General features: G+C 40.2%; 1 pseudogene; it reads right to left on the reverse strand.

Annotated features, from left to right (window-relative positions):
• Positions 1 to 723: 723 nt before the first annotated feature.
• On the reverse strand, positions 724 to 23,223 carry LOC131902630 (vomeronasal type-2 receptor 116-like; annotated as a pseudogene).
• Between the last annotated feature and the right edge of the window lie 3,675 nt (positions 23,224 to 26,898).

Raw genomic sequence — 26,898 nt, forward strand, 5'->3', positions numbered from 1 at the left:
ATTTAGAGTCAAAACAAGAAATGAAAACAAAGTGAGAGTAGTTATAGCTGCACATTTTATATACATCACCATAATTCAAAGAGTGCCTCCACACATTGACTGCAAATTGGCTGTTCTGGTTGATGTTTGTAGTTGGGTTATAAAATGAGGTCCTAAGTTAGTATGTAGTAATCTGGTATAGTAGAATCATGAAGTTTTAATAGCATGTAAAGAATTTAGATTTCTTTGGAATATAATCATATACCATAAGAAAGCCCGATAAATTGCTGAAAGGTCTTAATGGCTTCAGAAACAAAACATTACATTGACACAAATTTGCTGTATTGAATGTCAAAACAAAATGTTGAAGAATATTTACATACATGACTTAAATATGATAGTGAGCAACCACAACTGATAGAGTAAATATTTTTTGGAATCCTGTTGTCAAATTAATAAAATACGTGAATGATCCAAGTGGAAGAATTCACAAATTTAGATTTCATCACCAAATGAAACCAAAACACAAAAGCAATAGTGAATGCAAGAGGACGACTCAACATGCCGCTTGTATTTCAATGTGACAAAAAGATGGCTACAGAATTAATGTAGTCTAATATGATCACCTAAAGAAATAACAGGATCAAATACCAAATTATAACTTCATATGTGAGTGTTCAGATAGTGAAGAACAACCATGCTTCAAAACTCTTTAATTTAAAAACGCAGTAGATAGGTTTCAAGTTATTTCCTCCTAGCATATGTTTTCTTCCTAATGTGGTGAAGTGAGTTCCTTTCTGGTCTTAATAATATGATGTAGCACTTGGGGGCAAAGATGATGCCTAAGAGTGATGCATTGGAAGCCAAGATAGAAAGGACTTCCATAGCCACCATGACCTTCCCCTTGGTGCTGTGGTAGACAGGGAGGAAGCTGACCCAGACACTGCAGAACACCAGCATGCTGAAAGCCAGGAACTTGGCTTCATTGAATGTGTCAGGCAGATTCCTGGACAAAAAAGCTATAAGGTAACTCCCTAGAGCCAGTGTTCCCAGGTATCCCAGGATGCAGTAGAAGGCAATAGCTGAGCCTTTGTTGCAAATGATGATGATGTGCCCATGTTCTGAATGAACATCTTTGTCAATAAATGGAGGAGAGGTTGCCAGCCAGATTCCAGAAAGAACAACTTGCAGCAGGGTGCAGATGGGAATGATGAAATTAGGGGCCCTTGCTATCAGCAGCCACCTCCTCATTCTCCCTGGAGCAGTGATCTTGAAGGCTATAAGTACAGTGAGAGTTTTGGCCAGCACAGTGGAAAGAGTCACAGTGAACAGAAGTCCAAATGTGTTCTGCGGCAGGATACAGGTGACTGTGCTAGGATGGCCAATGTAAAGCAAGGGACAGAGAAAACAGAGGGTCAGAGTGATGAGCAGGGTGTAACTGAGATCCTGGTTATTGGCCTTGACAATGGGAGTGTTTCTGTGCTTCAGAAACACCCCAAGAACAACAACTGTGAGTGAGGAGAAGCCCAGGGACATGAAGGTGAGTGTCTTCCCTAAGGGGTCATCATAGGCCAGAAATGTCACCCTTTTCTGTAGGCAGTAGCTCTTCTTTGTATTTGCATAGTGAGTTTCTGGACACTTCACACACTGATCCACATCTGGCAGAAATGCAGGTGCTCATGAGTGCATACTCTCTTTTATCCTAAGACACTTACTTCCCTGCTCCAGAGCATTGAAATGTTATCTGAACCATCTTGCTTTGTTTCAGATACAAATACAGAAGGATTTTCTAGAGAATATTCTTAAACTCAATTTGCCTTCTGCTTCATGCTGACAGAAATTAAACAGCCCCAGTGCTTTCTCTGTTGTTACTCATATGGTATTCTCACCTTAGTGACACTATTGTATCTGTTTTGTAAGTCATTAGAGCACTGATATACATCACATGAACCTAATTTCACTCTGTCATTGCCTCTTCATCAATACATCGCCATTCTTAAGAGGGCATGAGACTTCAATGTGATAGAGAGAATGTGCTTTGAAATCCTTATCTTACAATGATGTTCTCTTATATGTATCCCAAATGTACCTATATTTATAAAGTCCATGATACTCTCAATGTCCTCATACTCTGAAGGAGCCTGAGTAATGCAATGGATTTAGTTTTTATTTCCTGTCTATCTATCTATGTATCTATCTATCTATCATGAAATGATTGGCATTTACCTGTCTCATTGGAAATTTCATTCTCTGGGCAAGGGGTACAGTCAAAGCAACAGGCAGCTCTACCCTCCTGGTGAGTTTTCCTGAATCCGGGATCACAGCTTTCACTGCATACAGACTGAGGAATCTTAGAATAATAAAATGAATGGTCACAAATATTCAGGATTTTTTGGATTCTATAACAGGTAGAGTGTTTTAAAATATGTAACCATTAATTTGTTTTTATTGTCTCTAAATGTAAATATTTGAATTGTTTCTACTAGTAAGATGAGTCATTCAAAGGCCCAACTGGTCAACACTTGGCCCCAATAACACAACTTTGTTGGAAAATTGTTGAAAGATAATAAGGCAAAAATATCGAGATAAAAATTTAGGTCCTTAGTAGCATGTCTTGGTGAGACTACAAACCTACTGTCTCTTGACTCCTGGATACAAAGGCATATACATTTTTCTTTCATGTAATGGTTCATCTTGTCAACTTGATAGGTCTTAGAACCACTGTGGAAACCAATCTATGAGAACTATTGTGAAAGCTTTTCTTCATTAGGTTACTTGTGGTGAAAAATCCTCTCTAATATGGGTGGCCCTGATTTATTGGCCCTGGTCTCTGAATGAATGAAAAAAAGAAAAAGGTGAACAGTAGAGTTCATCTGTCCCTGCACCCTGACTGTTGATACAATCTGAATAGCTATCTCTATCCCCTAAAAACATGGCTTCCTGAAGTGACTGAATATACCCTCAAACGGTAAGCCAAGAAAAATCTTCCTATATTCTTTGTCAGGAAGTATTTTTTTGCAACAGCAAAATCAACAACTAATACATCTACACATTCAAATCATGCTCTTTTACATTGACAGGGGTCTAAAAGGAAAAGACCAACTGATCACTGACTGAAACCTTCCAAGATGGGATCAAAATAAATATGTCAAGTGACTCATGACAATGAGAGAAATAATCATGAATCAGATACTATATTTATGACATTAAATAAATAAGCAGATTGAAAAAATAAATAGTTCATCCAGTGAAATTAGGTATGAGGACAATTTTTTATATTGGTTTTCATTATGTGTCTATAAATGGGCCCTGTGTGAGCAATGAAGGGTCATAGCACACAGATTTATAGTTTTTGAAATTTACATACAGATCAAAATACTGAAGTAAGATGAAACCCACCTCTATTAATCCTGTGGCCCACTGTATCATGTGAGAAGATAAGGACAATTTCTGGCCCTCTGGAGCATTTGGAGAAAATGTTCCTACTTCTGCTTTTATCTCAAGACCTTTTGGGAAATTCCAAAAATTGAGAATGTCATATTCTACCTGTGATTGCCTTTTCTGATCCAGAACCACGTGGTCTCCAGCATGACCGATGAATTGTGTTTTCCTTAGGAATAGGTGAAGCTAAAAGAGATGCATGCTTACATAATAGCCAGAGAAGTACAACAGAGGCAGAATCAGGGAACATCTCTTGATTTTAATACCTGTTGTGAAAAGCACCTTTAATATAGGTACCAATCACATCAAACAAATAAAAATCAAGTATAATGGAAACATCATTATGATTCTAAAACATTCCACTCATTTTATTAGAAAACTTAGAACCAAGCACTCCTAAACTATGAGTGTACATGGAAGAAAACTGTCCCCTTGTTTGAAAATACAGTCATACTCAATTAAGTTTTGAAAATATTTAGAGTTTTACTACGTAAAATGGGTGATTTAATGAGTGATAATTACATAACATAAGCATCTTAGAAGTTCTCATATACGTTGAGACAATTCTCTGTCTCTGACTTTTCTGTTGTGTGAAATCTCTGGCATAAATGGATGTTTTATGTTGAAAATTTTATCCTAGAAATAGTGTATGACCCTTTGTTATACAACTGTATATTGATTAAAAAGAGATTCCTCCTTGCACAGTCTGTCTTGTAGATTTTTCACAAAATAATCTAAAATACATATTGTCTAGTTTGATTACATTTATAACTCTTAGTGTCTGGTGTTGCTGATGTTATAACATACAACAGCACCATTACCTGTCATGGGAAGAATACCATCTCTTTTCCTTTTCCACGAGTTTGAAATTGTACTTGATTGAGAGTCATCTCATGTAGACTGTAGGCCACAGCATACACTGCATTGTACACATGGTAACTCTCTTCACTCATAGCCATGTCAAATATGTTCCCTGGCAAGAATCCCAGGGAGGCATTAGGCAGACAGTTATCCACAATTTTATAATCTTTCCTCAAAAATGAGCAATTGAAGAATGAGTGCCATAATACATGAAGAATAATGTCTTGTGGATACTTGTAAGGATTGGCTGTCTGAATAAAATCTGTAAAATTAATCATCTCCTCCTTATGGTGTGAAAAAATAAGGGCCCCATGCAATGAATCTAACAGTAAATAGTTATCAAATTGGGTATAATCCCAGTGTGAGTTCAGGACCCAGACTTTCCATGTGAGTAATATCTTCTTAATATTTACTATTAAGTTCAGTAGAGAATCAGTGTCCCCATAAATAATAATCACATTTGCTGATGATTCCAGGATCTGCACCTGATTTTTCCAGGATGTGGTCAGAAATGAACCCCTGGTGGCTACGATCATTTCCACAAATGCTGTGCAGACTCCATTTTTCTCCATCTCACTTCTCAAATCTGACAGAATCTGGGCACCTTTGTGATCATCTATGATGAACAGCCCAACCCAGTTCCAGTGGAAATGAAGCATCAAAGACACAATGCCAAGTGTTAGAGATGTGTCTTTGGGGGCCACCTGGTACAGGGAAGAAAATTGTTTTTCTTCATTCAGGGTAGTATCAAAAGGCCCAAAAGTAAGCTGTAGAGAAAAATAATCAGAAGAAAGAACATTTTCTTTCATGACTGTCATGAAAATCAACTCCATTCTACAGCAATGGTTTGAAGCCTGTAGGGCAAGGCTGCCTTGAAGGTCAAACCTGCCTTCCTATGAGTTTTCTAAAAAAGTCCAGAAAATATTCAGAGGTTCAATAGTGTGCTGTCACTACTCCACCCTTTCCCTTCTCTCCATTCTAAGCTAGAGAAGTATAGATGCATCACCAACTGTCTGCATCATTTCCCTACCCATTCAGAGTGATTTAAGTTTCCTTGTTTTTCCTCACAGTCACCTAAAATATCACCAAGTAAAGCTGACATCATTTCCTATCCCAGCACCCTCTCTCACCTGTGGATATTTGTAAAGATCCAGCAGTGTCCCTATGTATTCTGATATTGCCCATGATGGTCCTGTAAGTACAGCAGCTGACATGCCCTCTCTTGCACATCTGTAGTTAGGGGTGGCATAACCAGGGCCTGAAAATGTACCAATAAGATTGGCCAGAGTTTGTCTTTGACCATCAAGGACATTCTGGACAACAAATCCCAGGGATATATTAGGTAAAATATAGGGATCGCTGTTGATCTCCTCAATGGCAAACATCATGGCCAAAACACATTGGTAGTTACTCAACTTAAACCTGCAGAGACAGTAGAACAATATTTAGGATGAAGACTCATATACCACAACACATGACATATGTGTAAGTTTAGTGCAATGCCTTTTACAGTTTGAATGATTCTGTTTCTAGAAATCTATGTTTAAGTATCTTCCCAGCATTTTCTAGAATTAGAATAGGAGTATTGTTTCTTTTTCTATTATTGAAAATAGATTTTTTATACACTATATTCTAATTACAGTTTTCCCTCTACCAACACCTCCCAAGTCCTTCCCACATTCACACCCTTTTTTCTCTTTCATTAGAAGAAAAGCAGGCATCTAAAAAATAATAATAAGTTAAAATAAAAATAAACAAGCCCTGCCCTAGGTCCCATCACTGGGCACCAGCCATTTCGGGGAAGATCTGCCCAACTTGGTCACAGTTTCTGGCCATCCAGCAGCCCCATGGGAAGGTGCCCCTTTTCCAAGACCCCCAGCAGACCCTGCAATCTCCATGCCCTGCCCCCATACCCATCTGCCCGAGACCCCAGCCACTTCCTGAGACTCAGAGACCAGCCCCCAGCTCCCATCCAGCCCTGACCTCCCATCTGGACCGGAGGTGAGTGCCTGGGATCATACCCAGGAAGGCCTGCCCCTAGGTCCCATCCCTGGGCACCAGCCATTCCAGGGAAGACCCACCCAACTTGGCCCCAGGTTCTGGCCAATGGGCGGGACCCCCCCAAGGTTCCCTTCTCCAAGACCCCCCCATAGACCCTGCAATTTCCATGCCCTGCCCCCACACCCAGCCACTTCTTGAGACCCAGAGACCAGCCCCCCACCTCCCATCTGGCCCGGAACTCCCATCTGGACCAGAGAGAGGTTTCCTGAATCTGCCAGCTCTGTCTGGACCAAGAGCGCTGGTAATATCAAAAACGAAACCACAAGGAGATGGGCAGACATCAAGGCAGAAGTACAACAAAATAAACAGCAATACAGCATCACCAGAACCTAGCCCTCCTCCAACAGCAAGACCTGAACATCACAAAATGGAAGAAGCAGAAGAAAGCAACTTTATGAATAACAATCATGGAGATGCTAGAGACTTATAAAGAAGAAATCAAAAATGAAATTGAGGAAGAGACAAACAAAAAATGGGAAGAATGCTATAAAAAACTAGAGGAAAAGACATATAAAGCAGAAGAAAACAATAAATTCCTGAAAGAAAATCATGAAAAAGCAATGAAACAGATGAGGGAAACAGTCCAAGACCTGAAAAGAGAAGTAGAAAAAAATGAAGAAGACACAAACAGAGGGAATGCTGGAAATAAAAAATCTGAGTAAACAAACAGGAACTTAAGATGTAAGTATAACAAACAGAATGCAAGAGATGGAAGAGAGGATCTCTCATGCTGAAGATACAGTAGAAGAAATAGATTCACCAGTCAAAGAAAACACTAAAGCCAACAAAGTCATGAACCAAAATGTCCAAGAAATTTGGGACACCTTGAAAAGACCAAACCTATGAATAACAAGGATAGAGGAAGCAGAAGAATACCAACTCACAGGCACAGAAAATATATTAAACAAGATCATAGAAGAAAACTTTCCCAACTTAAAGAAGGAAATGCCTATGAAGAGACAAGACGCCTATAGAACACCAAACAGACTAAACCCCCCAAAAAAGTCCCCTTGCCACATAATAATTAAACAACAAAATGTACAGAACAAAGAAAGAATATTAAGAGCAGCAAAGGAAAAAGGCCAAATGACTTCTTTTTGCATTAGTAAGTTTTCTCTTTGCCTTTATTTAAACAGTTCTCAAAACATTTGAGTAAATTGGGCCTCCTTTGGTAAGCAAAGGACCTGAAAATAATATTTTAAAAATGAACAGGCAGTCTTCAGTTCATCCATGACACACAAGTGGTGAACCCTTCTTTCATTCCATACCTTGTATTTTCATATAGTCTAAAAGTGACTTATAAAAGCAAACCCATCAGAATAACACCCAATTTCTCAATAGAGACTTTGAAAGCCAGAAGGACCTGGACAGATGTAATGCTGACACTAAGAGACCATGGATGCCAGCCTAGACTAATATACCCAGCAAACTTTCAATCATTATAGAGGGAGTGAACAAGACATTCCGAGACAAAGCCAGATTTAAACAATACTTATCCACAAACCCAGCCCTACAGAAAGCACTAGAAGGAAAATTCCAACCTAAGGAAGTCAGATACACCCTCGAAAACACAGGCAATAGATAACACCACAGCAGTAAACCCTAAAGAAGAGAAGTACACACATACTACCATCAAAAAATAACAAGAATGAACAATCACTGGTCATTAATATCCTTTAATATCAATGGACTTAATTCACCTATAGAAAGACACAGGCTAACAGAATGGATATGAAAGTAGGACCCATCTTTCTGTTGCATACAAGAAACACACCTCAAATTCAAAGATAGACACTACCTAAGAATAAAAGGCTGGGAAAAGACTTTCTAATCAAATGGTCTTAAGAAGCAAGCAGGTGTAGCCATCCTAATATCCACCAAAATAGATTTCAAACTAAAATCAATCAAAAGAGATCAAGAAAGGCATTACATACTCATCACAGGAAAGATCCACCAAGATGAAGTTTCAGTTCTGAATATTTATGCCCCAAACACAAGGGCACTCACATATGTAAAAGAAACATTATAAAGCTTAAATCACATATAAAACCCCACACATTAATAGTGGGAGACTTCAACACCCCACTTTTACCACTGGACAGATCTCCCAAAATGAAACTTAACCGAGAAATAAAGGACTTAATTGATGTTATGACTCAAATGGACTTAATCGATATCTACGGAACATTCTATCCTAATAAAAAAGAATATACCTTCTTCTCAGCACCCCATGGAACGTTCTCTAAAATCGACCACATACTTGGCCACAAAGCAAATCTCAATAGATACAAAAAAATGGAATAACCTCCTGCATTCTATCAGAACACCATGTTTTAAACTTAGATTTCAACAACAAAAACTACAGAAAGTCTAAAATCTCATGGAAACTGAATAACTCTCAACTGAATCATCAATGGGTTAAGGAAGAAATAAAGAAAGAAATTAAAGACTTCCTAAAGATCAACGAAAATGAAGACACCACATACCCAAACTTATGGGACACTATGAAAGCAGTGCTAAGAGCGAAATTCATAGCACTAAATGCCCACATACAGAAGTTGGAGAAATCTCACACAAGTGACTTATCAGCACACCTGAAAGCTCTAGAATGAGAAGAAGCAAAGTCTCCCGGGAAGAATAGATGCCATGAAATTATCAAATTGAGAGCTGAAATCAATAAAATAGAAACAAAGAGAACAATACAAAAAATTAATGAAACAAAGAGTTGGTTCTTTGAGAAAATCAACAAGAGAGACAAGCCCTTATCCAAACTAACCAAAAGACAGAGAGAGAGCATCCAAATTTAAAAAATCAGCAATGAAAAGGGGGACATAACAACAGACAATGAGGAAATCCAGAGAATCATCAGGTCATACTTCAAAAACATCTACTCCACAAAACTGGAAAATCTAAAAGAAATGGATCACTTTCTGGATAGGTACCATATAACTAAGTTAAATCAAGACCAGATAAACTATTTAAATAGTCCAATAACCCCTAAGGAAATAGAATCAGTCATTAAAATTCTCCCAACCAAAAAAAGCCCAGGACCAGATGGTTTCAGTGCAGAATTCTACCAGATCTTCAAAGAAGAGTTAATACCAATACTCTCTAAATTGTTCCACACAATAGAAACAGAAAGAACATTACCAAACTCCTTCTATGAGGCTACAATTACCCTGATTCCTAAACCAAACAAGGATACAACAAAGAAAGAGAACTACAGACCGATCTCCCTCATGAACATTGATGCAAAAATACTCAATAAAATACTGGCAAACAGACTCCAAGAACACATCAAAACAATTATCCACCATGATCAAGTAGGATTCATTCCGGGAATGCAAGGGTAGTTCAACATAGAAAAGTCCATCAATGTAATACACCATATAAACAATCTCAAAGAAAAAAACCACATGATCATCACACTAGATGAAGAAAAAGCATTTGACAAAATCCAAGATCCCTTCAGGATAAAGGTCTTGGAGTGATCAGGAATACAGGGAACATACCTAAACATAATAAAGGCAATTTACAGCAAGCCAACAGCCAACATCAAATTAAATGGAGAGAAACTCAAAGCAATTCCACTAAAATCAAGAACGAGGCAAGGCTGTCTGCTCTCCCCATACTTATTCAATATAGTACTTGAAGTTCTAGCCAGAGCAATAAGACAACATAAGGAGATTAAGGGGATACAAATTGGAAAGGAAAAAGTCAAGCCTTCCCTATTTGCAGATAACATGATAGTATACATGAGTGACCCCAAAAATTCAACCAAGGAACTAATACAGCTTATAAGTACCTTCAGCAACATAGCAGATACAAGATCAACTCAAAAAAATCAGTAGTCCTCCTATATACAATTGACAAACAGGCTGAGAAGGAAATCAGAGATACATCACCCTTTATAATAGCCACAAATGATGTAAAATACCTTGGGGTAACTCTAACTATGCAAGTGAAGGACCTATATGACAAGAACTCTAAGTCCCTGAAAAAAAGAAATTGAAGAAGATGTCAGAAATGGAAAGATCTCCCATGCTCATGGATAGGTAGGATTAACATAGTAAAAATGGCAATCTTACCGAAAGCAACCTACAGATTCAATGCAATCTCCATCAAAATACCAGCACAATTCTTCACAGACCTGGAAAGAATAATACTCAACTTCATTTGAAAAAACAAAAAACCTAGGATAGCCAAAAGAATCCTGTACAATAAAACAACCTCTGGAGTCATCATGATCCCTGACTTCAAGTTCTACTATAGAGCTACAGTAATAAAAATAGCTTGGTACTGGCATAAAAAACTGACATGTGGACCAATAGAATTGAATTGAAGACCCTGACAGAATTCCGCACACCTATGAACATACAATTTTTGACAAAGAAGCCAAAACTGTACAATGGAAAAAAGAAAGCATCTTCAAAAAATGGTGCTGGCATAACTGAATGTCAACGTATAGAAGGCTTCAAATAGATTCATATCTGTCACCGTACACAAAACTTAAGTTCAAATGGATCAAAGACCTCAACATAAATCCAGTTACTCTGAACCTGATAGAAGAGAAAGACGAAAGTAGTCTTGAATGCATTGGCATAGGAGATCACTTCCTAAATATAATACCAGTAGCACAGACACTGAGATAAACAATCATTCAAAGGGACCTCTTGAAACTGAGAAGCTTTTGTAGAGCAAAGAGCATGGTCAACAAGACAAAGAGACAGCCTACAGAATGGGAAAAGGTCTTCACCAACCCCACATCTGACAGAGGGCTGATATTCAGAATATATAAAGAACTCAAGAAATTAGACATCAAAATGCCCAACAGTCCAATTAGGAAATGGGCTATAGAACTAAACAGAGAATTCTCAACAGAGGAATCTCAAATGGCTGAAAGACATTTAAGGAATTGCTCAACATCCCTAATAATCAGGGAAATGCAAATCAAAACGACTCTGAGAGACCACCTTACACCTGTCAGAATGGCTAAGATCAAAAACACTGAAGACACCTTATGCTGGAGAGGATGTGGAGCTAGGGGAACTCTCCTTCACTGCTGGTGGGAATATGAGCTTGTACAGCCACTTTGGAAATCAATGTGGCGCTTTCTTAGAAAATTGGGAATCAATCTCCCCTAAGACCCAGCTATACCAATCTTGGGCATATAGCCAAGGAATGCTCAATCATACCACAAGAGCACTTGCTCAGCTATGTTCATATCAGCATTGTTTGTCATAGCCAGAACCTGGAAACAACCTAGATGCCCTTCAACTGAAGAATAGATAAATAAAATGTGGTACATATACACAATGGAATACTACTCAGCAGAGAAAAACAATGACATCATGAGGTTTGCAGGCAAACAGATGGATCTAGAAAAAATCATCCTGAGTGAGGTAACCCAGACTCAGAAAGACAAACATGGTATGTACTCACTCATAGGAGGATACTAAATGTGAAACAAAGGATGACTAGACTGCTACTCACAAATCCTGGGAGGCCACTTAGAAAATAGGACCCTAAGAAAGACACATGGATTGCCCAATGACAGAGAAATGGATGAGATCTACATGAGCAACCTGGATGTGAGTGGAGGAATGAAGGGCAAGGGTCGAGGGAAAGAGAGCTTAGGGGAGCGGAAGATCCCAGTTGGATCAAGAACAGAGAGGGAGAACAAGGAAAAAGAGACCATGATAAATGAAGACCCCATGGGAATAGGAAGAAGCAAAGTGCTAGAGAGGTCCCCAGAAATCCACAAAGATACCTCCACAATAGACTACTGGCAATGGTTAAGAGAAAGCCTGAACTGACCTACTCTGGTGATAGGATGGCCAAACACCCTAACTGTTGTGATAGAACTCTCATCCAATAACTGATGGAAGCAGATGCAGAGATCCATGGCCAGGCCCCAGGTGGAGCTCCAGGAGTCCAACTGGTGAGAAAGAGGAGGGATTGTATGAATGAGAATTGTTGAGACCAAGATTGGAAAAAGCACAGGGACAAATAGCCAAATGAATGGAAACACATGAACTATGAAACAATAGTTGAGGAGCCCCCAACTGGATCAGGCCCTCTGGATAAGTGAGACAGTTGATTACCTTGATCTGTTTTGGAGGCAACCAGGCAGTGGGACCGGGACCTGTCCTCAGTGCATGAGCTGGCTGTTTGGAAACTGGGGCTTATGCAGGGACACTTGGCTTGACCTGGGAGGAAGGGACTGGACCTGCCTGGACTGAATCTCCCAGGTTGAGCTGAATCCTCAGGGGAGTCTTTGTCCTGGAGGAGAAGGGAATGGGGAGTGGGCTAGGGGTAAGGCGGGGGGGGAGCAACGTGAGGGGGGAGGACATGGGGATCCATGGCTGATATGTAAATTTAAATTAAATTATAAAATAAAAAAATAAACAAGACAGTATCATACCAAACAAACAGAAGAATAAGCACCAAAGAAAAAAGAATACCTAGGGAGGCAGAGACACACAAACATGTGTTAATACACAGAAAACCATAAAAACAAAACATCAGAAACTCAGTCCTTCAAATTTCCTGCTTCACTGAAAAGTCTGCCTGGTACTCTAGGCCTGTAGGCTGAAGATGGATGCCCCCAATGTTGCAGAAGAACTTTGGGTGACTGTCCAGGCAGTAAGAGGTCTCTGTCATTTCCATAGTTTTTGGAAGTTGTTTGCAATGCACTTTTGTTTACGTAAATAATATTATGTCTTTCAGGGGTCTTTGATGGAGTTGAAGACTAGATAGTTACAGTTGCAGTTTTCCTGAATTATGATAGAAAGTAGATTATGTATAAATCTTTGGAGTCACTAAGATGGATGAATGGTGGAGTGCTTTTTCTGAATTTGCTAAATGTACATGGACTGAATATTGTAAATGTAATTCTTACTTGATAAGTTTTTGTTGTACGTAGTTATACTGTGTTAGAGTTAAAACCTTTCTTTTTATTTAGAGAAAAGGGGAAATATTGTAGACTATTATTTTAAGGTATTTTATTTTGTTTATGTTGCAGTTGTTTAACTCTGTGAATCTGTGTTACTTTGCCTATCTAAAACACCTCCTGGTCTAATAAAGTTGAATGACTATAAAAAAGTCAGAAACTATAATACCCACATGAAAGACAATAAGGTTGAAAAAATTAACCTCCAAAAAACACCATTGAGCTTTTATTTTTCCCCCATCTACTACTGAGCTTGTAGCCCTGAGACAGAGTCTGCCAGCACCAATTGGACTAAGAAGTAAGTCTTTGTCCTCATAGCCAAGCCTGTAGGCTTTGAGCCTAGGGGCACAACACTGCACCCACACACCACCATCCATGGCAGCCCCAGTTTCAGGCCTGCAGGCAAGTCTCTTGTGGACAGGCTGGACTACCACCAACCCCCACCAGATCCTGTAACCTACAAGCCCCCCTAACCCTCCAAGGCTGCAGCTGTTCCCTAAGACAGAGTCCACCAGCACCAATTGGACTAAGAGGTAAGTCTTTGTTCTCATAGATCATCACCCCAACCTCTAGGCTTTGGACCCAGGGGCACAACCCTGTGTGTCCACACCACCACCATTGCAGTCCCAGTTTCAAGACGGTTGGCAGGTCTCCTGCAGGCAGGCCAAACTACCACCATCCCCCACCAGGCTCTGATTGGCTAGTAGCCAGACAGGAAGTATAAGCAGGGCAAGAAGACAAAGAACTCTGTGAAGAAGAAGGGCAGAGTCAGGAGTCACCAGCCAGACACAGCGGAAGCAAGATGTCAAGGCAGAGCTGAGAAAAGGTACCAAGCCATGTGGTTAAACCTAAATAAGAATTATGGCTGGCTGGGTGGTGGTGGCGCCCGCCTTTAATCCCAGCACTCGGGAGGCAGAGCCAGGCGGATCTCTGTGAGTTCGAGGCCAGCCTGGGCTACCAAGTGAGTTCCAGGAGAGGCACAAAGCTACACAGAGAAACCCTGTCTCGAAAAACCAAAAAAAAAAAAAGAATTATGCGTTAATTAAGTGTAAGAGCTAGTCAGTGATAAGCCTAAGCTAGTAGCCAAGCAGTTATAATTAGTATAAGCCTGTATTTACTTGGGGGACTGAGTTGGAGAGATTTGTTCCAACTGCCGTAGAGAACACAGGAAAACTTCCAACTACATCTGGCCCCTGAGCAGAGCATGAATGCCCCTGCCCCTGAAGCACGCTGCAAGGTGGATGTGCCTCATGCCCAAGCGACCCATGGCTCCTGGTGCTGGCTGATGACAATGGGGCTGGGCTGAGGGTAGGCGGCAGCAGCAGCAGCAGCCTCAGAGGCTGCAAAGTGGCCACCTGGTCCCCTGCAGCCTTTTGACTGCTCTGGCTGGGAGGTCACCAAGGAGTCAGCATGAGGAGTCAGAACGGTGGCACTGCTGGGCTGACAGCAGCATCCTAGGATCTTAGGTGTCTGCACATAAGAGCTATCTTCACCTGTTGTGTGAAGCACAGCTACCTCTCTCAGGACTTGACAACTAACCTGAAATTTTTCTTTTCAGGATCCCCTAAAGATGGCTCCTCCCACCAACAGCAGGAAGCAATTTTAAGAACATGACACCCACATTCCCAAAAGGAGGGGTAGGTGGTTTTTGGACTTTCAGTGGGTTTCAGGTTTGGGATAATTGTCATGATTTCGGATGGTTGGTTACAAGTTGTTATGGTTAATGGTCAGGAAAAGAGTCTAAACAAAAGATTATATTTAAGGGTCTTGTTTGAAAAAAAGAGGCTGTAGATAAGATGAGGATTATTAAATCTACTCTGAAAAGAAAAAAGAGAGGATATAGATATGATATAGATGAAAAGTTAGATTATTGAATCTATTTTTTGAAAGCAACAACTATTTTTTTTTCTACAAGAGTTACACTCTTTTTTTTTAATCTGTCTTTTTTTTTTAATTTTTATTTTGCAATACAATTCAGTTCTACATATCAGCCACAGATTCCCTTGTTCTCCCCCCTCCCGCCCCCCTCACCTTCCCCCCAGCCCGCCCCCCATTCCAATCTCCTCCAGGGCAAAGCCTTCCCCACAGACTGAGATCAACCTGGTGGACTCAGTCCAGGTAGGTCCAGTCCCCTCCTCCCATGCTGAGCCAAGGGACCCTGCATAGGCCCCAGGTTTCAAACAGCCAACTCATGCAATGAGCACAGGACCCGGTCCCACTGCCTGGATGCCTCCCAAACAGATCAGGCCAATCAACTGTCTCACCCACTCAGAGGGCCTGATCCAGTTGGTGACCCCTCAGCCATTGGTTCATATTTCATGTGTTTCCGTTTGTTTGGCTATTTGTCTCTGTGCTTTATCCGACCTTGGTCTCAACAATTCTCTCTCATATAAACCCTCCTCATTCTCGCTAATTGGACTCCCAGAGATCCACCTGGGGCCTAGTCATGGATCTCTGCCTCCAGATCCCTCAGTAGTTGGATGAGGTTTCTAGCACGACAATTAGGGTGTTTGGCCATCCCATCACCAGAGTAGGTCAGTTCGGATTGTCTCTCGACCATTGCCAGCAGTCTGTTGTGGGGGTATCTTTGTGGATTTCTGTGGGCCTCTCTAGCACTTTGTTTCTTCCTATTCTCATGTGGTCTTCATTTACCATGGTCTCCTATTCCTTGTTCTCCCTCTCTGTTTTTGATCCAGCTGGGATCTCCCACTCACCCAAGCTCTCTTTCCCTCGACCCTCGCCCTTCACTACCCCCACTCCTGTCCAGGCTGTTCAACTAGTTTTAAGTAGTTTACATTGCCTTGGATTTTTGTATATTGTATACAAATTATGTATATTGATACAAATTTGAGATTAATATTGTTAGAAAATGCTGTACATATATTTCTAATCTTGTTCAGGATGTTGTACCTATACAGTTCTTTTAACAATGTAATGGAAACTGCTAATCCTTGAATGTTATTATTACTAACTGTTAGGATATAAAGAAATGAAAGTTAGAAGTTAGACATTACAATCAAACTTGTATTCATACTAGATATGTTTTCAAGGTTAAGCAGAGATATATTTCAGATAGACAAGTCATCTTCAAACCCTTCAGAGATCTACAGAATATGGCATTTAAAATGTTTTAATAACATAGATTTTTTTCTTTCTTTATGACTATGAGACATGTCGGCTCCTGGCAGGACCTATCTACTTCAGAGAAGATATGGACATTGAAGAAACTGCAAATGGAGTTAACTTTCACTGTGGCAAAATTTAGCCACTGGGCAAGGAAGTTGCCTCACATTTGAAAGACCCTAGCCCTTCAGGCTTACACCGCCAAGCCTCAGGAAGAGAGAAACTTCAAGCACCAGGAAATGAGAAACTAAAAATCTAGTTCCCAGGGCAACCTGACTCAGCCACTACTCAATCACCCCTGTAACAATATAACAATGTAAAAAGATTTCTGTTAAGAGATGTGCTCTACTGTGACTGGGATAGTTGCAGGTGTTCCAGGAAGGACCACCGTGACTTGTGTAAGCTCCACTCCTGCCCTGATACCCCCCTTGAGGTTTACATAACTGTACCCCCTCTGTGATCACCCTGTGATCAGGCCATGAAATTGTATGGGAATTGTAATCTTGTGGGTTTTTCCTTTAAAAGCCCTTATGGGGCTGCAGTAAGATGCGACTCTTGCTCTTGGGAGCAGAGGAGCCCTTCTATATAGAAGCTTAATAAATCCTCGTGCTGTTGCATCAACTGGACTGGAATCTGGGTTCTTGGGGCGCCCACTTGAGCCCCTAAACTTTGGGGTCCAACAACATTGACTGCTAACAGTATGCTGTCCAAATTTGACAAACAAGACACAAAACAAAGGACTACCAATCCTGTATGGTTGCAGCTTTGGCAACAGGTGTCATCTGAGGCCAGGACAATACGACACTATCGCTGAAGTGGCTTTGCAATCTGTAAAAGGTACAGTACCCCTTTCTTCAAAGGTAGCTGAACAGGCAATGGACCGACGGCTTCTGGTGTGCCGTGGAACAGCAGCTGAAACAGTTACCCTTGAAGGAGTAACTAGGCTGAGGGAGTCTAACCTCTCAATGGTAGATAGGTATTTAATAAAGGAGATGAAACCACCCACAAGCTGAGAAGAATGGGATGCCAAGATGAAGCTACCCACAGTCTGAGAAGAATGGGCAGCCAAATTCCAAAACCACCATCAATTTCCAGAATTTATAATCTGGAATCATGACAGGACACTGATGGAATTCAGGTTTATCTGGTACATGGAATACTTGCACCAAATGTGAGGTCCAGCTGCTGGCCTTGTGTACATCCTACAAATGAGTCTGTGAGATATGCTAAGCCTGTAGGCTGAAGATGATGCCCCAATGTTGCAGAGAAGCCTCGGGTGACTGTCCAGGTAGCTGGCTGTTTCTGCCAACTCACATTTTTTGGAAGTCTCTTGTTTGCACTTCCTGTTTAACTAGGTAATATTATTTCCTACTTGGGTTTCTGAGGGTGTTGAAGATTAGATAGTTATAGTTTTATAGTTATAGTTATAGGGAATGGTAAATTTTTCATAATAAAAGAGCTTGAAGGAAATTATCACCACTAAACCAATTAAACAGGAAGGAACAGTTAGATCTGAGGAAAAGGTTAAATATATCCGAGATGGCTGGGAACAATTAACAATTCCAGAAAAGTGAATAATACACATCTAATAGAACAATTAAAAATAACAACAACAAGCCGGGTGGTGGTGGTGCATGCCTTTAATCCAAGCACTCGGGAGGCAGAGCCAGGCAGATCTCTGTGAGTTCGAGGCCAGCCTGGGATACCAAGTGAGTTCCAGGAAAGGCACAAAGGTACACAGAGAAACCCTGTCTCGAAAAAACAAAAAAAAAATAACAACAACAACAAATGACAGGAAGTAATACATACTATCCAATAATAACTCTTAATATTTATGATCTCATGGACAGCACAAATAGATTCAATCAGAAAACAATACCCAGGTTTTTTCTGTCTCCAAGAAACACAATTCACAACCATGATAGACCTCAATTAGAGTTAAAGGATGGAAAAAGAATCCCAAGCAAATGCAAGTAAAAACTTAGCATGCATAACTCTTAAGGTGTGACAACTAAGGCATCAAACAAATCCTACTCAGAAGAAATAGTGAAGCATACTTTCTACTCATTAAAGAAAAAAATCTAACAACAGGGCATTACAGTTTAACATTAAACATAGGAGTCCCCAAATACCTTAATGAAACACTATTAGATTCAAAAGCACAGATCAACTCTAAAACAGAGATGGTGAGTGACTTCAATTCCCCAATTTCAGAAGCAGACAAGTAATACAGAACAAAAAAACATAAATAGTCAAAGAACATCATAAGTCAACTCCATCTTTATACTGAACACACCTAGTGAATTTCTAAACCTTTAGATAGCTGATGAGTTTAGAGAAATTACTGTTTGTCCACTATGCATATAGCAGCCTTCAATAACACACCCACATGAAACAATACTTTCAAAATGCCCTCAAAATATGGGTATTCTGGCCCAGAAACTTTATTTTATACAAACCAATGGGCTATGATGCTCAAAATCTTGAGAAGACAGTTTCAACACAAAACATATTTGTTTAAAAGCTTTAAAAATTCTATAGAGCTCAGATGATGTAAATAAGGACTCCTTTATGTTTCTATGCATTATGTACACATCAATGCAAAAAATGGGATAATGTTTCTCTGTTCCACTGTGAGCACACAGAAGTGGACCTTGGCATTTTGTTGTCATGGAAACCAAGATACAAATACACTGTGGGCAACTACATAGGATTTTGTATTCTCCCCCAAAATTATTAAATATAATTTTTTATTAAAAGGTACTCAGAAACTGTGTTGTTTTATTTGGTCTACTTACAAACTATTTCTTGCACTTAAGAGTATCAAGAAAGATTTTTCTAAAGGAATGCTCTTATTAAATATATAAATATTCCTTTGGGTTTTCTTAAACATTCTATATAGTCCAAGCCTGCCTTGAAAACCTGTCTATGCCAAACAAATGCTCAGATTATAGGTGTGCACCACCACAATATCCAGCAACATACTTGGCTTGGAGAGCACATGGTTCATGGTTTGCCAGAAAACATATAATTATTATGATTAAAGTTGAAAGGAGGACATATTAAACTCCATAATTTAATCATTGTACATTTTTACATATGATGAATTATCATCCTCTACCCCATAAATAGATATTGATGTCATGATGATAAATATATTCAAAATTTGCTTCAATTTTTATGAGCTTGTATAATATTACTGAGAACTACGGAAATTCAAAGCTTAAAGAAATCAGCGCAAATAATTGAGCATTAAACAGAAAGGGTGTGCCATTACTGAAAAATATAGTTTTGATAATTGATAAATATCAATATTTTTAAAAGTATGAGAATGGTGTGAGAATTCACAGATTGGTCAGTAGGAAAATCAAGAAAGGATCAACATCCTGTGTGGGTTGCTAAGTGTTTCCAACCTCATATCATTTGCACTCTATAGCAAAAGAGATTCATTAAATATTCATTCTTCTGAATAAAATGGATGAAGGTAACTCAGTGTACAACTTGATATTCACCTAATCTTTTTATTTTCAGAGAAAACCCAGTCATTGAAAGTCTGAATTATTATGAAAGGAAAATGCTGTAGTATAGTTTTTTCCCTTGTTATTTTAGATTAGGGACTCATGACCAAAGATGAACAAGAATAAAAGATAAACAGACAGTGAATACCCTAGCTGTCATCACAGAGCCTTCATCCAGTAACTGATGGAAGCAGATGCAGATACAGAGCCAAGCAACAAGCTGAGTCCCAGGAGTCCCTTTGAAAAGAGAAGAGGGATTCTATGAGCAAGGAGCATCAAGATCATGATAGGGAAACCTACAGAGACAAACAAACAAAACTAGAGGGAACTCATGAACTTTAGACCAACAACTGTGAAGCCTCCATGGTACTGGACTAGACTCTCTGCATAAGCTAGACAGTTGTATAGCTTGATCTGCTTAACAGGCCAATTGGCAATAGGATCAGGATCCATTCCTGGTGCATGAGCTGGCTTTTTGGAGCATACTACCTATGGTGGGACACCTTGCACAGTCTTGATGCGGGAGAGGTTCTTGGACCTGCTTCTACTGAATGTACCAGGCTCTGCTGTATTCCTATAGGAGGTCTTACCTTGTTGGAGGAGGGAATGGGGCGTAGGTAGGGAGATGGAAGGCTGAAGGAAAAGAGGGGAATCTGTGGTTGGTATGTAAAATGAATTAAAAATTCCTTAATTAAAAAAAGATAAACTTTGTACAATTAAAAGTTCTTTCTTTTTCACACCTTCAGAATGAAATACTGTAAATTTTTAAAATAAACCTTACATTCTAAAATATTTTCAAATAATCTGTAATCAGATATTTATGTCCTTCAATTTGGAAAAGACTGAAAAATGGTGAATATCCACAGTAAACTAGAAAAAAAAATCTTAAAATCTGACTTTTCATATTCATCTAGTATATGAATTGTTTCAAGTTATTAGTACATAAATGCACACATAACTGATGCAATGCAGCGTGGACATACTAAGTCAGCTGTATTTCGAAGTTAATGTTAAAGAAAAGCACACTCATACACAGTTAGAGAAAATGTCTGTCATTATTACTTTGCAGGAAAATTAACCACCATGCATAAAAGATTCTATAGTGTGCATCAACATGTGCTTATATAGATTAATCTGCTTCAATCAGATGGTAGACTTGTTTTGTGCCTATTAGACATTATTCTGTATATATCAAATTTATATTTACCATCTTTAAACAAGAAAGTAAAATCCAGTTAGATAATTAGTCCACACAAAAACTAGTGAAATAGAAAATAATTTTCTATTTCTCATGATCTTTTGTAGTTATGGCAATGTAGATAAATATAGGGCTACCATTAGAACATGAGGAAATTTAACTGGAGAAGGACAGAACAATACACTTTTCTAATAACATACATACTTTCCCACACCTGTGCAAAAAGTTTATTAAAAGCATGAAAATAGTTGTGATTCTTGCAGTGTATATAGTTGCATATGCCTCACTCTCTATGAAAGCATAATTTGAAAATGAGTTATCTAAATCAAACATATTGGTTTTTGTAGCTTTTATAATTGCAAGTTTATTTTAGTTTTATTTTTTACATCAGAGGATATTAAATCAAACTTACACAATACTCTCTTTATTTACATATTAGACAACCCAGCCACAGAAAACTCACATTATTACAGTCCCTTTGCAGGCATGGGTTTGCTGCTGTATAAGCTGAAGAGGGACTTAGGCTTAGGCACAGTGGTGCCTGAGCTGCTGAGATTGGAGAGCAGAGAAGAAGAGGAGGAACAGGGAAGAACAGGGACACAATCTGCTGTAAAGCAGATGCATCTCCTTCCTGTATACAAAGTCAAATGTCTGGTAGACCATAGAGCTTCTTAACTTTACTTGAAGTAAGCAATGATCCCTGGAGCCAGTAGACTCATCCACAGAATATTTTATCTAGATGCTAATTTTTAAAGTTCCCCTGCTGACTTCATTGTATCAATCTCAGAATTAATCTTTTACTATATCCTTTATGTAAAATGACATTCCATGCTTGAACATTTTTCCTCTTCCATTGCTGAACTGATTACTTTCTCCACAGCCACAGCTTAGCAGACACAGTATTGCCATACTGACAATTATCCATCCTCAGTTTTATGTTTATTTTAGGTGATTTTCCACCCATTGCATCCACCCTAACTCTTGAATATGTATTTCCATGTTGCCTTTGTTGAGTTCAGACTTGAGAGCAAGCTGCACTTCTCATTTTCAGACACTTATTGTGTGTTTACCCACAGCTATGAGCATGTCAGTCTGGGATAAAACATGCTTGACTTCTTTTCAACCCTAACACACATGATTGTTTCTCTTTAGCAGGACCTAAGATACTCAGTTAGACTTGCTTGACACTATGTCTTAATCTTGCATCTATGAGAATAAGTAGAAGCAGTCCTCAGAGGCCCCATCACAATTAAGGGGCACACAGAAACACATTCATAACAATGAACAAATACACACTGTATTTTCATGGCGCAAACAGGTAAATATCTAAGTTATCAGATAATACAAATATTAGAGGTCACATAAAAGAATCTGAGACAGATGAAGGCATTTCTAAAGCAGAAAGTTGGTCCGAATATCTATTTATGACATCCCTGCTCCCAAATCTTCAGCAGCAAATACAGATAACACTTGTCACTCACACACAATGAAATTGCTGGTCACTAACTTCAGTGGCATTCATTTCTTCTCACAGGAGCACAGCTAGACTTCTAGAATCCCATCAAATACTCTATCATCCTTCTATTATCTAATCTAGCTACAGTAGAGCTAATATTGAAAACATCCAAATCCTGAGGAGTTAAGGGCTTAGCTGAGAATATGGGGGATATTCCCAGTGTCTACTGTAGAAAAGAAAATGAATAAAACCCAAATTCCCATTTCTCCCTTGAAAGCACAAGATGAGTCACTAAGAAGACAGCACCACAGAAGAGATCTAGGAATGGAAGAGAGAAATAATGATGTTGGAATCCATACTTCCCCCAAGACATATGAATGCCAAATTTAGATAATGAATAAATGGAAAAAAAGACATACTCAACCATAATATCGCTGTTAAATTTAGTCATCCGCCAATCAATTGTTTTGTTGAGTGGATGGAGAGCATATGCAGGGAAAAACCCAGTAATCATCACATTTCCTTTACCAATTAATCGGTAATTCATTCTGACTAAGCACTCACTGCTGTAGTAGAAGCACACAAGAATAGGAATCTGCAGAAAGCAAGAGATAAAAATCCAAGAGAACAGCATATTAACAAAGTATCTGGTCACACATGAGCATCACAGCATGAACTCCAAGCATCCAGTGTGGATGTGCACAGCTCATATGTGTGTGCATGTTTGTTTAGAATTTTATTGGTGACTGGAACTATCCCTTGAATCATCCCAAGTTCTTCCTGACAAGACTCTTCACTCCCCTGTGGAATTATCCAATAATTTCTTCCCTCAGGCTTTGAATCTGATGCCCCACATCAACAATCACAAGATGGATGAAAAATATTTTTTATGATCTTCTCCAGCCACAGGCAGTATGACTTCATCCAAGATCATAGAACGCGTCCCTAGTTGTGAAATTCTCTTGTTGGATTTGGCCGTTAATGTGAACCTTGAAACTTCTTTTGAGAAAGCCATTTATGACGATACAAACGTGTTAAACCAGATGATGCCATAGTAGACGAAAGGGAAAAGGGTCCAAAACGATGCATGGCAGGTCTTCCCAAGTCACTATAGCAGACAAGATGCTCTGTAGACTAGAGACTATCAATTGTTTTGCCTTCCAGGGTTCCCATGAGTCACCAAATATTCCTTTTTTTCTAAAAGTATGGCTGAATGAATATATTAAGTCAATAGCCTACTCTTAGTACTTTCTGTCTCTTTCTGATGAAAATAATGGTTCTGTTGAATTGATTTCTAAGTGATTAACTTTATGTCAATGAAGAAATCAAGTTTCCTGTTTGAATCTGAACTTTGACCTTCTGTAACATTCTTTTACCCACTACAAATCACTGAATCAACATATTGTCATGATACACTTTATTCCTTGAACTCTGGATCCACCTACAATGGTGGCAATTGTCACATCCGCCTCGACCAGCAAGGAAGACAGAACACCAGGCTCTTCTCCAAGCAGTTTATTCAGGTACCTTGAAACAATCTTCTGACCTTGGGGAGAGCCAACCCACAACTTAAATAGCCTCTGGATAGCCTATCCCAGTCTGCCACGTGGGTACCACGGATAGGTCCAGGTATGCAGAAGCAAGCCAGATCCCAGCCTTAGCCAAATAAGGAGTTGTTTTTCAGAGAGCGCTCACCGTCGGGAGAGTGGAAGGCGGAAGCCAGCACCATCTAGGAGGCGCGGCTGCACGCAGCTCTCTACAGTTTCCCCCTTTTTTATTTATTGCAACAGGCAAGAGTAGAGGCCTGATCTCTGTAAGACTGAATCAGGGACATTGTACTGACTCTCACTTAGGCGTCAGCCACCCGAGGAGTGCCAGACCCATCGGATACCCTTTTCACAGAGGTGGGACATGAGGTACCGACCCACATGCAATCAGGCGTGCTCTCCTTGGGGTCCGATATGCAATGGGCCCCAAGTGCAGTGCTTAAGCCTTGCATCCCGTGCTAGGGAACTTAATGCTTCATGGAAGCCAACCATGCTTGAGGGGACTGGCCCGCCTCGACAGCTGTAAAGGCCTGAATGATCATGGCTGCATTGCGATGCTGAGAAATCCTAAGCTGGCAGATACACCACAGGCAAACCAGAGAAACCAGCACCATAAGGCCAGCTAAAGCCCATATGCCCGCCCATTCCTTAAGATGATTCATGGCCATCGAGATCCACGAGGACAGTCCCTCTGCCAGTCCAGCGTCCACTCGGGTAGAATTCACGGTGACAATGGCCATCCTCAATTGCTCCATCATATTGTCAAATTCTCCAGACCAATTGCCTAAAAGATAGCTAGACAATTCTTTAGATAAATTCACTGCATATGTGAAATTGTGATATTGTATGCTAGTAACACACAGGCCAGCATATTTCCATTGACATCCTAATTGGGCGAGCTGCCAAAGCACGTCCATCTGTTCTTGGACCAGATCGATGCGTTTATTTACGATCCTCAGGCCTCCTTTTAGCTGAGCATTTATGCCCTTTTGGAGATCCAGGGCTTGGGCCACATTGGCAGAAAGATTATTCAAAGTTTTTGCTGTTTGCACTGTATGACTCATAGCTATGGTGGCTGTGGCTGCCCCTGCAGCCATGAGGGAAATAACGGTAATGATAGCGGCAGTAATACCAAAGTCTCTCTTATTCCTGAACAAGGTCATAGCATGCGGGGCATCAACAGGTACAGGCACCCAGCGAGGCAGCCTAACAATCATGGCAAATTTATATGATGTACTATTTCAACATTGAGTATAAAAGCAGGTAGCATTATCGCAATGATGAGGCACATCTCTACTCACTATGAACATAAAAGGGGAATATACACACACTGGAGTAGGCTGATGTGAAATATTGTATAAAGGCTCAGCTCCTTCCTCAGAGCAGCCTGCATTAGTTGCTTTAATGCCGGTCACCCCAGGACTCAATGTGACTGTCTTAGGAGACACTTTTGTGCCCCAACTGCCCCAGCGCTTGGACTGACCACATTTAAATTGACCAACTCCATGCATACCACCTCCAAGCACAGCCATGGGCTCCAAATTCATGCAGCTACCATTAACGCCACATAAAAGCCAATTATCAAATGGATTAGAGACATAGGATTGAAAAGGGTTTTGGTCACTAAAATTGGACCCAGCAAAGGAGCTATTAAAGGCATTACTGATCCCAGGGGAGAAGGTGAAATGCTTTCCGGCATCAGCCCAGACTACAGTATGAGATTGACACCCTGTCCAAGGCCACATCTCTCCCAAATTCATACCCCAGCAATAAGGGGCCCATTTTGGTTGTCTGGGGGGCATATCATCCTTCATTTTTGCAGGCCACCATCCTGACAGCCATGTGGCATTTGCGGTAATGCAAGGCCCAGAGGAACTTTCAGGCAAATCGAACCATCCCGCAGTTTGATTATAAATCAGGATGCACTGGGCTTGTTGGGAAATATTTTCAATTATCTGAAAGCAAAGTGTTCCTTCTAGGTGGAACGATCTATTTTCCCCTATGGGGGCAATTTCAGAGTCTAAAGGGAAATAAGCTACATCTATACTTTTATTACTACTAAATAGCCGAGGAAACAACTTAGCATTATGATGAATTGGCATCGGCCTCGGGAACATGGACAAGAGTCCCCATCTTTGTTCCATCATCCCTGGTTGCACCGCAATTATGAGGAGCAGAAGACTCGCCGCCGTGGCCATCATTTTCTTCCTCATACTGGACTCTTCTTGTAAGGCGTTCTGGCACCCACACCGGATCCTGTCGATCCTGAGGGAAAACACAAACAGAGCCTCGTGCCCATGTCAGCACGGGATCAGGCCCATGCCAGAGCCCTGTCAAAACATCCTTCCATTTTACCATTCCCCTAGTGGGGTCATGAGGCTCCTGATGTCTATCCTCTGCAGAGCGACTCTGAGCATCCAAAGTTAAAAAATTGATGGTAAATAGAGCCAAGGAAAGTCTCTCTTTTGGGGTACAGCCGTGGCCTATTCCCCCTTTTTGTTTTTGTAGACATTCCTTTATTGTGCGATGAGCACGTTCCACGATGCCTTGGCCCTGGGGATTGTAGGGCAGGCCATGAACAAGCTGGGCCTCCATCTGAGCGCAGAAAAAGGCAAACTTTTGTCCCGTATAGGCCGGCCCATTATCAGTTTTGAGTTGTCGAGGCTTACCCCATGCTGCCCAGGCTTCCAGGCAATGCACAATGACATTATGTGCCTTTTCTCCCGCCAGTGGCGTGGCATGCATGACACCTGAACAGGTGT

This window comes from Peromyscus eremicus, chromosome 1, assembly GCF_949786415.1.
Source record: "Peromyscus eremicus chromosome 1, PerEre_H2_v1, whole genome shotgun sequence".
Taxonomy (NCBI): domain Eukaryota; kingdom Metazoa; phylum Chordata; class Mammalia; order Rodentia; family Cricetidae; genus Peromyscus; species Peromyscus eremicus.